Genomic DNA, 10,207 nt, shown 5'->3' with positions numbered 1-10,207 from the left:
GGGATCAAGCGGCAGTGCTAATGGCAGAAGAACGCAGGGAGGATAAAAAGACAAGGATAGAAATGTAATCTCATACATTGACTTGAATGAATGGAATTTTAATCATTCAAAAAATAATAATCAACGTGTGGCAACTGTGGCAACGAAGGAAAGAGAGAGTTTTGAGGGATTTGTTGAAATCAATCAGCTAGAGAATTTAGATTGCATTATATCTTGTGATTATGAGGAATATAGAAGGGAACAATTAGAAACAAATAGAAGATTCACTATTGGGCTGAGAGCGAATAAACCCAATAACTTAAGACTGAGAACTAATAAGCATTTGGAAGGAAAATCCCATATGAGTGAAGCTGAGACTGGGCTCCCCAACTGGGTTGAATGTAACTGGCATTAAGACATGACCCCTTTGGGGTAGAAGACAATGTGCAGCGATGTTACTAGGGCAGAAATTACACCGCAGCCGAACGGCAAAAGGGGCGTAAGGAATGGAGACGCACGACGTCCAAGCGGCTCAGGGGGCAAGTCAAATGGAGGACTGATAATGGTCCAGGTACAAGCCAACATGATGGAGGAGAATGGTGTTGCGGATGGAGGGGCTGATGCCGGTGTTGTCGCTGCCGGAACCTTGAACGCCAACAAAGGAAAACATCATAGTCAAAAAGCGATTGAACTAGGCACAAGCAAATTAAATAATACCCAACAAGAGGTGGGTATGGCATAAGATGAAACAGTGGGACGCCGGAGGTATGCAGCAGCGGCTATAGATGGTTTACGCACGAAAGGTTCCTAAAAATGGTAAAAGAGGAGTGGAGGGGATTAGGTGATATTCAATTCTTAGATAAGTTGAAAGCATTGTCAACAACATTGGGGAGATGACATAAATAGCATTTCGGGGATATAATTGAGAAGATAAAAAAAATTTGAGAATGAGATAAAGAAGGTAGATGATATAGTTAGCAGTGGAGTCTATGATGGCATAGTGGAATCAAGGAGAAAGACGTTAGTTAAGTGTTGTGAGAAGTGGTATGTTAGACAGAATATTCACTAAAAGCAAATATCTTGATCTCGACATGCTATGGAGATGGATAAGAACACAAGATACTTTCACAATATTGCATGGGCGAGAAGAAGGAATAACCAAATTAAAACATTGGTGGTTAATGGGTGGCTAGTGAGGAATCAGGTAAGAATTGAGGTTGCAATCAGGGATTTCTATAAAAACCTATACCATCAAAAAGCTTCTCCTAATATTAGCTTTTGAGATGGACTGGTTCATCGGATAGAAGTGGAAGATGCTGAAGCGCTTGAGATGATGCCAATAGTGGAGGAAGTGAAAGAAGCATTATGGAATTGTGAAATCTTCCAAAGTCTTAGGTAGTGATGGATATAATATGAATTTTATCAAGAAATGCTGGGAGACAATTGGAGCAAAGTTTACTATAGTTGTGATGAGATTTTTTCAAATGACAAGGTTACCAATGGACTCTAATGTTAGGTAGGTAGCTTTGGCTATGAAGTTTGTTGGAGCAAAAGAGATAAAAGATCTCAGGCCTATTAGTATGGTTAGATGTGATTATAAGATAATATCTAAAGTGTTGACTAGAAGGATAAGGAGCATCATGCCAAGATTAGTTAGGAAATCTCAAAGTGCCTTTGTTAAAGGAAGAAAAATATATGATGAAGCTTTGATTACTTGCAAAACTGTGCAATGGTTGAAACTGAGGAAGAAAGCCTCAACGATCATCAAACTGGACTTCCAGAAAGCTTATAATAGGGTAAAATGGATCTTTGTTGATATTGTGTTAGAAAGGATGGAGTTCAGTTGTAGATGGAGGGCATGGATTCAAAAGTGCATCAAGTTACTATCTATCTCTATTCTGGTAAACGGGTCGCCATTAAAACCTTTTAAGATGGAAAGAGTGCTTCGTCTAAGGGATCCACTATTGCCATTTTTGTTTGTTCTTATGGTAGATGTGTTGAATAGGAAGATTGGCAGGAAATAAGGAATGGGAGAATATCTCCACTATTAGTGGGTAGGGATAATATAGAGTTATCACAATTATAGTTTGCAGATGATACTATATTATTCTATCCACCAGAGGAGGAGACAATTAAAAATTATCAGCGACTTTTGACGCATTTTGAAATTATGTCAAGATTGAGAATTAATTTTGAGAAGTCCAGCTTGATACCAGTAAATTGTAATGAGGAGTGGATTAGGCAGATGTGTCGCTTACTAGGGTGTTAGGCAGCAGCGCTGCTGGTGAAATATCTTGGCATTAGCCTGGGAGCGAATCTGAGGCTAGTAAAAATATGGAAGCCAGTAATAGATAAGTTGGAGGAGAGACTTAGCTTGTGGAAACAAAGGTCCTTAATAAAGTTGGAAAGTTGGTTCTTATTAAGCCAATTATCAACAGTTTACTTATATACTATCTGAGCTTGTATAAGATGCCAAATGTGATTACGCAAAAGATAATCTCATTGGAGAGGATATTATTTTAGGGGAAGAAAGACAGGCGACCTATTTTGGCCCTGGTAAGGTGGGAGATGGTACAAGAACCGAAGAAATTAGGAGGTTTGAGAGTGGAAGATGCGGTGGTATGTAATACTACTTTACTATTTAAATGGTGGTCGAGATTCTCTAAAGAGGAGTGTCCACTGTGAAAGAAGATTGTATGCTCATGCAACAACTTGAACCCAAATTGGATGTTATCAACTCAAACATTACTACTTAAAGGAAGCCTATGGAAAGATATATGTAATCTGTAAATAAAGGATTAACATGTCAGACAAAAGATGATTGATAGTCTTGCTATGGAGATAGGAGATGGTAGATCAACCAGGTTTTGGGAGGATATATGGCTACAACTTGAAAAGTTGAAAGACTCTTTCTGAGAATTTTCTTGATTTCAAACCAACAAGGATCTGTAATTGGGGATTGTGGGTTTTAAGATGGGTTAGAGTGGGTTTGGAATTTCCAAAGGAGGAGGAAACTCCGTCAATGGGAGACTGAAATCGTAAATCAAATGCTTGATATTTTACAATTTGATAGATTGATAGCAGAAGTGCAGGACAGAGTAGTGTGGTGATTTAGCAAGGAAGGCATTTATTCTACTAATTCATTTGTTCTGGTATTGGAAGGGGAGACATTGGCGGACGATGTAATCAACTATAGGTTTGTGAATGCATTTAGAAAGGACTAGTATCACTTCGAGTTAAGTTGTTTATCTGGTTTGTGCTTGTAGGCCGCATCAATACTAAGGAGCAATTGACTACATTGGGTATCATTGACTATAGTGATAATGTGTGCGTTCTATGTAGGAAAGATGTTGAAACTGTTTTACACTTGTTTGTTACTTGTGAATTTTCTTAACAGATGTGATGCGCATGGTATACTGATTTTGGACGTACTTGGACTATCTCAGTAACGATAAAAGAACACTTTGAGAGTTTGAGGACTATGCCTTTGAGAAAAGACATGCGCAAAAAATGATTAGTTGGGTTCTTTTCTATCATGAAATATTTGGTTACACCGAAATGATATAATATTTTAGAATAAAATAACAAATTTAGTAGATTGTGTCACTAGATCATTTAATTGCTTTAAAAAATAGTATAATAATTAATTTATGTTGTTGATGGTTATGTCAAAAATGACATAAGAGTTTAGTTGATTATATTTTTATTTTTGTTTTGATTTGTTTTGATTAATCATTTGCTCCAGCTAGTATATTTAACTTTGTCGTTTAAAAAAAAAAAAAGTTGGCTAGTATGGAACAAGTAAGAATCACCATGAAGAGAGACTATTTAAATAGCGACACATGGTAGACATTTTGAAACTGGATCAAGTTAGTTATGAGTTTAATTTTTCAATTTCATCCTATTAGTTTATTTGCACATGTCTAACGTGAATTTGTTGATATGTCTTATGATTTTTTAAGCCAAAAAATCTGAAATTGAAAATGTTGATTTTTTAAATCTATGAGAAATTTATACGCGACATTTTTAATATCTTTTCGACCAAGTATCCTCATATTCATCAATAATAATATGAGATTCTTCAACCCATCTAAAAAACTCACACATTAATTGTGTATCAATGCAAGAGTTGTGCATCTAAATATGATGATCATCGTCATCCTTTTTTTTTTTTATCTGCGTGCATTTGGATACACACTAATAAATATAAATTGTTACTAGCTATTTTTGTTAAGACGAAGAAGAAGAAAATAAAAAATTGATTATTTAGGCTGAATGGATCTATTTATATAAAGTTCACTGTTTTGTTATTTTATATATATCACGTTTACGTAATAAATAATATAAATTAGGAGATATTTCATTTATCGTGAGAATGAGATAGCAAATATGTAAACGAAAGGTTTAATTTATGTAACATATATCTCATTTATAAATGAGATATGTACAAAAAAAAATTATTACTTATCTTGATTACAATATAAATAAAATATATATATGTCTATCTCATTCGTTCCATTAAAAGTACGTACATTCACCTATCATATATGAATTCTACTACTACTTTGATTTAAGAGTGAACACAGTACAAATTTAAATTTGGACAATTTTCGCAAAAGACAATGTGAATCCTGATAAAAAAAATTAAAAAGGGAGACTTCAACCCCTAATTATATTTTCTGAGACATACCATTCCTTTGTCATTCCGCCATTCATAATAAAAATCGTATAGATGTTATGTTAAAGTTTTGAATTGACCGTTAAGTGACATGTTGATGACCAAGTCATCATTTTAAGTTAGCAATTACACATTTTTCATTATAAGTTAACCATAGAAATGATAAAATAATCATATTATCTCACCAAAAATAAAATCCAAAAAACTTTAGGAATCGATAGTTATTAGTAATTTTATTTAATATTTCATCCGTATAAATATTAAATTACTTTTAAAAAATAAATTTTATTAATTTATATGTATAAATTTTAACAAATATAATATAAACTATGTTAATTTATATACGTAAATTTTTTAGTTAATATATATACAAAATATATATTTTATATGTATAAATATTTATAAATATAAATATAAATTATTATTAATTAAATACTAATTAAAAATAATAATATTTATTGATTAGTTATCATTATACCAAAATGTTCGTCTTTTGGTTCAACAATCGTATTTATCTATTTTAAAAAAAAATAGTAAGAACTATTTTGAAGTAGGACTGATAATATATATCCTACTCGTATCCAATCCGTTCGAGTAGGATTGTCTATGTAATCCGTTGCGGGTAAGATAGGATACGGTGCGAGTTTACCTGCGAGTAGGATAAGGTACGGGTTCAGGTATATCCTATCCTATCCTACCTGCACTTCTATATATATATATATATATATATATATATATATATATATATATATATATATATATATATATATATATATATAGTGAAAAAAGTGAGTGTTGAATTCATAATCTTCTTCTTATAAAAATTTGTAATAATCACTAAACTAGTTGATTATCATATTATTTATAATTTTATGTTAGATTTTTTTAAGATTTTATTGTTTTTAATTTTAATTTGAACTTAGTTTTTTATTTTCTATTTTATTATTACGTATAAAATTTGAAATAGTTGAATTTTATGTTTACTTAAAAAAATTTTATTTTTCTACGGGTAGAATAGGATTTACTTTAGGGTGCAGCAGTGATGGATCCAGAAAATTTTATTGGTGGAGGCAAAATATATATAACATGATAATAATTTTATAATTATATTTTATTATTATAAAATATAATAAATCTTCTAACTATTTAACTAATAAATTAAAACACCTATATAATAATTTAAATAATAACATAAAATTTAGAATTTTATTCTTTTAAATTTGATATTTTAAAAAAATTGAATAATTTTTTTATTATTAATATAATTAAATATTTTATTTTTTTATATATACTACTAAATAATCATTTAAAATTTTATATCTTATAAGGTTACGAAATTGACTCTTTATAATATTCATAATTAATTTTTATTAATTGATGTTGTTATTATTAAAAAAAACTAGAACTAACTTTAAAATAAGAAATATCAATAGATATCTATATATTTGGATGTTACTTTTCATTTTAAGTGTTCTTTGTTGTTAGTTAATATTACTATATTTCAAAATTTAAATTATTAATGGATCTTATTATTCAATAATATTTAACCAAGTAATAAAAAAATATACAATAATATAATTACAAAATAAAATGTAAAATAATTGAATGAATTAAAAATATAATGAAGTTAAGGAGCTTTATTAAGGAACAGGAAGTCAAAAAAGAACCACAAAACAGAAAATTAAAATTTTAAAGAGCATAAAAAATTATTTATAATACTTAAATTTAAATTATTGACTTAATTTTTAATAATTTATTATTATTATTATTTAATTATTTTTATAATCAATATAATATTATTATAAAATAGTAAGATCTTTTTTCTATATATTATGAAAACAGAGATAAATTAAAAAAATTATAGTAGGATCAAATTTATTTATTAAGTGGGGCAAATAAATTTTTATCCCATATACTATATGTAACTCTATAAAATTTTAATGGGACACTTGTCTCCACACCCTCTAAAGTAGATCCATCCCTGCCGGTAGAATTAGAGTAAAAAAGTTCTCAATTTGCAGATAGGATAAATTAAAATTTTAAAAAAACTTTTAAACCTGAATAAAATTAGAATAAAATTCAAACTCTACCCTAACCTACACCACACCTAATTTAAAGTAAGGGTAAAGGACAAATTCGTCCCTGACCTTTTAAATCGTGGACTTTTAACTCCTTCAGGATTGGAAAATACAAAACAACCCCTCACCAATCAAAACGCCGTACAAACTGGTCCTCCCGTTCAATTTGGTGTCCAACACGTAAAGGATTCTGTTTACCTGGCCTATGTGGCGTGGATATGCGCACGTGTCTTCAGGATGGTGGTAACGGGATTGACGTGGTGCTAGTGGAGAAAGTAATGGGACATTATAGTCCCTGGGCACTCGGACAATGTCGTTTCTGGTGTGTGCCCTATTTCTTCAAATGGAACCCTGTTGCCATAGCCGTTGTGATTTGTGTGAGAGGTTAGGGGTGGTGGTACTACGGAGTGGTAAATGGCCAGCGATGGAGCTTCATCCAGCGCAAGACGCGTTCCACTACCGTCGACCGTGAAATGGGTGGAAGCTGCAGAGGAGAAAGACGACATTGCTCCGAGGTTTAGATATGGAGTGTACGCCATATTGTACAAATCGAGAACGACAACGAACCCCAATAGATTGTTCTTTGAATGTCCATTCTTTAAGGTAAGTTGGTGGTTTTATTTGATTGGTTTTGATTATACGGGCGTAAGAAGAAGTTATTTTAATTATAAGTTGGTGATTTTTTGTTTTGCCATGATGAACATGCAGCTAAAAAATCTCAGTCACTGCAAGTTCTTCTTGTGGCTGGATGACCATGTTTTAACAGTAAGAGTTATGGACAAGTTTATGACTAAGAATGAGGTTGATGATCTGAAACTGTATCTTGGGAAGAAGGTAGTGGAACAGAGACTCACTGATTTGGAAAAGAAGCTGTTGCATCTAGAGAGGAAGAAGAATGTTAATTTGTATTTGCTTATTGTTGTTGTGGTTAGTATAATTTTGGGTTCTGTTATTGCCAAACTTGGCTGAAAAGTGAAAAATCAGTTTAAATTATGCCTTTGGAACACAAGTGTTGTATTAAATTATCCTTTGATGAATGATGATATGCTGTTGCTGTAACATGTTGGAGTTGGGTGGGTATATGTAATATGATATTGATGAGATTAGAATGAAAAAGACATTAAATAGTTTGGATCATTTAACATTGAACCAAAGTTTAAGTTTGAAGGATTACAATCCTAACAAAACATGATATGCAGTCTGATAACAGCTCACAACCTTAACATCATAATTTTGCCAAAAAGATACTACAATGTATAACAAATGAAAATAAGTTTGATCCAAATTTTACATCAGACTCATGAAATATCAACATCATTTTTTGGAATTGTTGGCTCCTGGGGTGGGGATGAACTGAAACATCCTTTTAGTTTCACTGCTTGCTACAGCCAGAGTCTTATTCGATGGTCCTTCAACTGCTTCCACACTTGGCTGCTGTGATTTCTGAACCTGTTGTTTGCCATCACCCTTCCTTCTAATTGGTTGTTTTGCTCTGAATATTTTGTTGGATGGCCTTGCTGAAACTCTGGATGGAGGTTTGGATGGAACCTGACCTTGTCTTGCAGGGGCTGCAGTAGTGGTCACAGATGCAACTTGTGGAGCAGGTTGTTACTGGGCCACAGCTGGAGTTGTGGAAGTGGTAGAATGGTTCTGGTTGGTTGGAGTAGTTGAGTCATGCTCCTCACCCTGACATAAAGAAAGACAATAAAGTTATGAGGCAAATTTAAAAAATACAAATAGGTCCTGTAACACTTTTAAAATGGACAACTAAATCCTTAAACATGTTATCGGGAGAACATAAAGATCCTTAGTCTAGCCAAGTACCTCTGCCTCAGGTGTTAATTGTGACAGTGGTATAACCACAAGAGAAAGGTTGTCTTGGGTCTTCTTCTTTGATTTTCTGGTCTTAGGTTTTCAATTTGGGTTGGATGGCGCACTCTTGCAAGTCTTATAGTTGTGCCCTGTTTGACCACACTTGCTGCAGGTCACATAGAAACTTCTCCTCAGTTTTTCACCTTCATTAACAGTTTCTGCTGTGTCCTTCTGCCTGTTATGTACCTTTGGACGACCAATTGGCCACTTAATGACAGGTGCAGCAGGCCTAGTCTGATCAGACCGTATCCAGAACTCTTCACTTATAACAGGTTGAATGAAGTGCTCATAAGTCTTCTTCAGTGATTCCATGCATAACCATGGATGCACATAATCTTCCATGTTGTCATGTCTTTTTCTAATTGCTGCAACTGCATGAGTGCACGGCATCCCTTTCCCAGTAAATCCAACAAGTTAAGGATAACAATTAGACATATACAACTTAGACATATACACATTAAGGATAACAATTGGACATATGCAAGTAAGGAAACAACAGCAGCATGCAGGCAACCATGTTGTTGCACATCTCCAATGTCTTCTTGTAATAGGGTCAGAAACCATTTCTATGACTCTTTCGATTCAGACCTTGCCACAGCAAATGCAATGACATAAAACTGGTTATTAGCGTCCTGTGCCACAGTAGACAACAATTGACCTCCATGATAGGTCTTGAGGAATGCTCCATCCAACGGCCTGCATCCACTCTTAAATCCCCTCTTGCACGCATCGAAACATATATACATTTTGTCGAATGTTGGGGGTGCTTGTGGCTGGGGAATAACGTCCAACAAGGCAGTAGACCTTGGATTGCTTCTATGTATCTCCATTAGATAGTCTCTAAGTTTTCCATACTGTTCTACCTCATTTCCCATGATCCTGTCTTTGGCTTCCCTCATAGCTCTGTAAACCATTTTAGGGTGTAGTACTAGATCAAACTCTTCTTTTAAAAAGTCAATGGCCTCATATGTGTTTATATGGGGATGGGTGGTCATCCTTTTCTCCACTTTTTTGCTGATCCAGTGTTGGTCAGCCGCATTGCTTCCCAGAGCTCTTGCGCATGTATGTTCACTCCTATAGGTTTTCACTTGGAAATACTGCAGCTGTTTATTATATGATCGATGAGCAATCCAGGGACAATTCTCATTCTTGCAGCCAACTCTAACCCTTTCCTTATTATTTTTAGTCCAAGCCAGTGTAGTTTGTTCCCTTCATCCTCTGATGAGATAGAGATATGCAGCTCTTCAGACTCGTACTCAAACACAATGTCTTCATTATCAGTGTCTACATCACTGACATAATCTGTAACGGCTGGCCTCATGCTGGGCTCCCTAGCAGGCCTAGATCTGTTCGGCTGACTTCCAGGCCTACTAGTGCTGGGCTGTTTAGTATGCCCAGTAGACCTTGAAGAACTTTCACCAGCTGAGCTCACCCTTCTTGCTTTAAATCTCTGCCTTTTAAACTCATGTGTTGCTTTTTTTTGGCTTCTCATTGGGATTAACCCCTTTCCTCGACGATGGAGACACATATTTCCTCTCCCCTTTGGCAGCTCTAACCCTTCTGCCTTCATCATCTTCTCTAGTATCACTCCCACTTTCAT

Source organism: Arachis stenosperma, chromosome 9 (genome assembly GCF_014773155.1).
Source record: "Arachis stenosperma cultivar V10309 chromosome 9, arast.V10309.gnm1.PFL2, whole genome shotgun sequence".
In the NCBI taxonomy this organism is placed as follows: Eukaryota; Viridiplantae; Streptophyta; class Magnoliopsida; order Fabales; family Fabaceae; genus Arachis; species Arachis stenosperma.
This window is presented reverse-complemented; position numbering follows the sequence as displayed.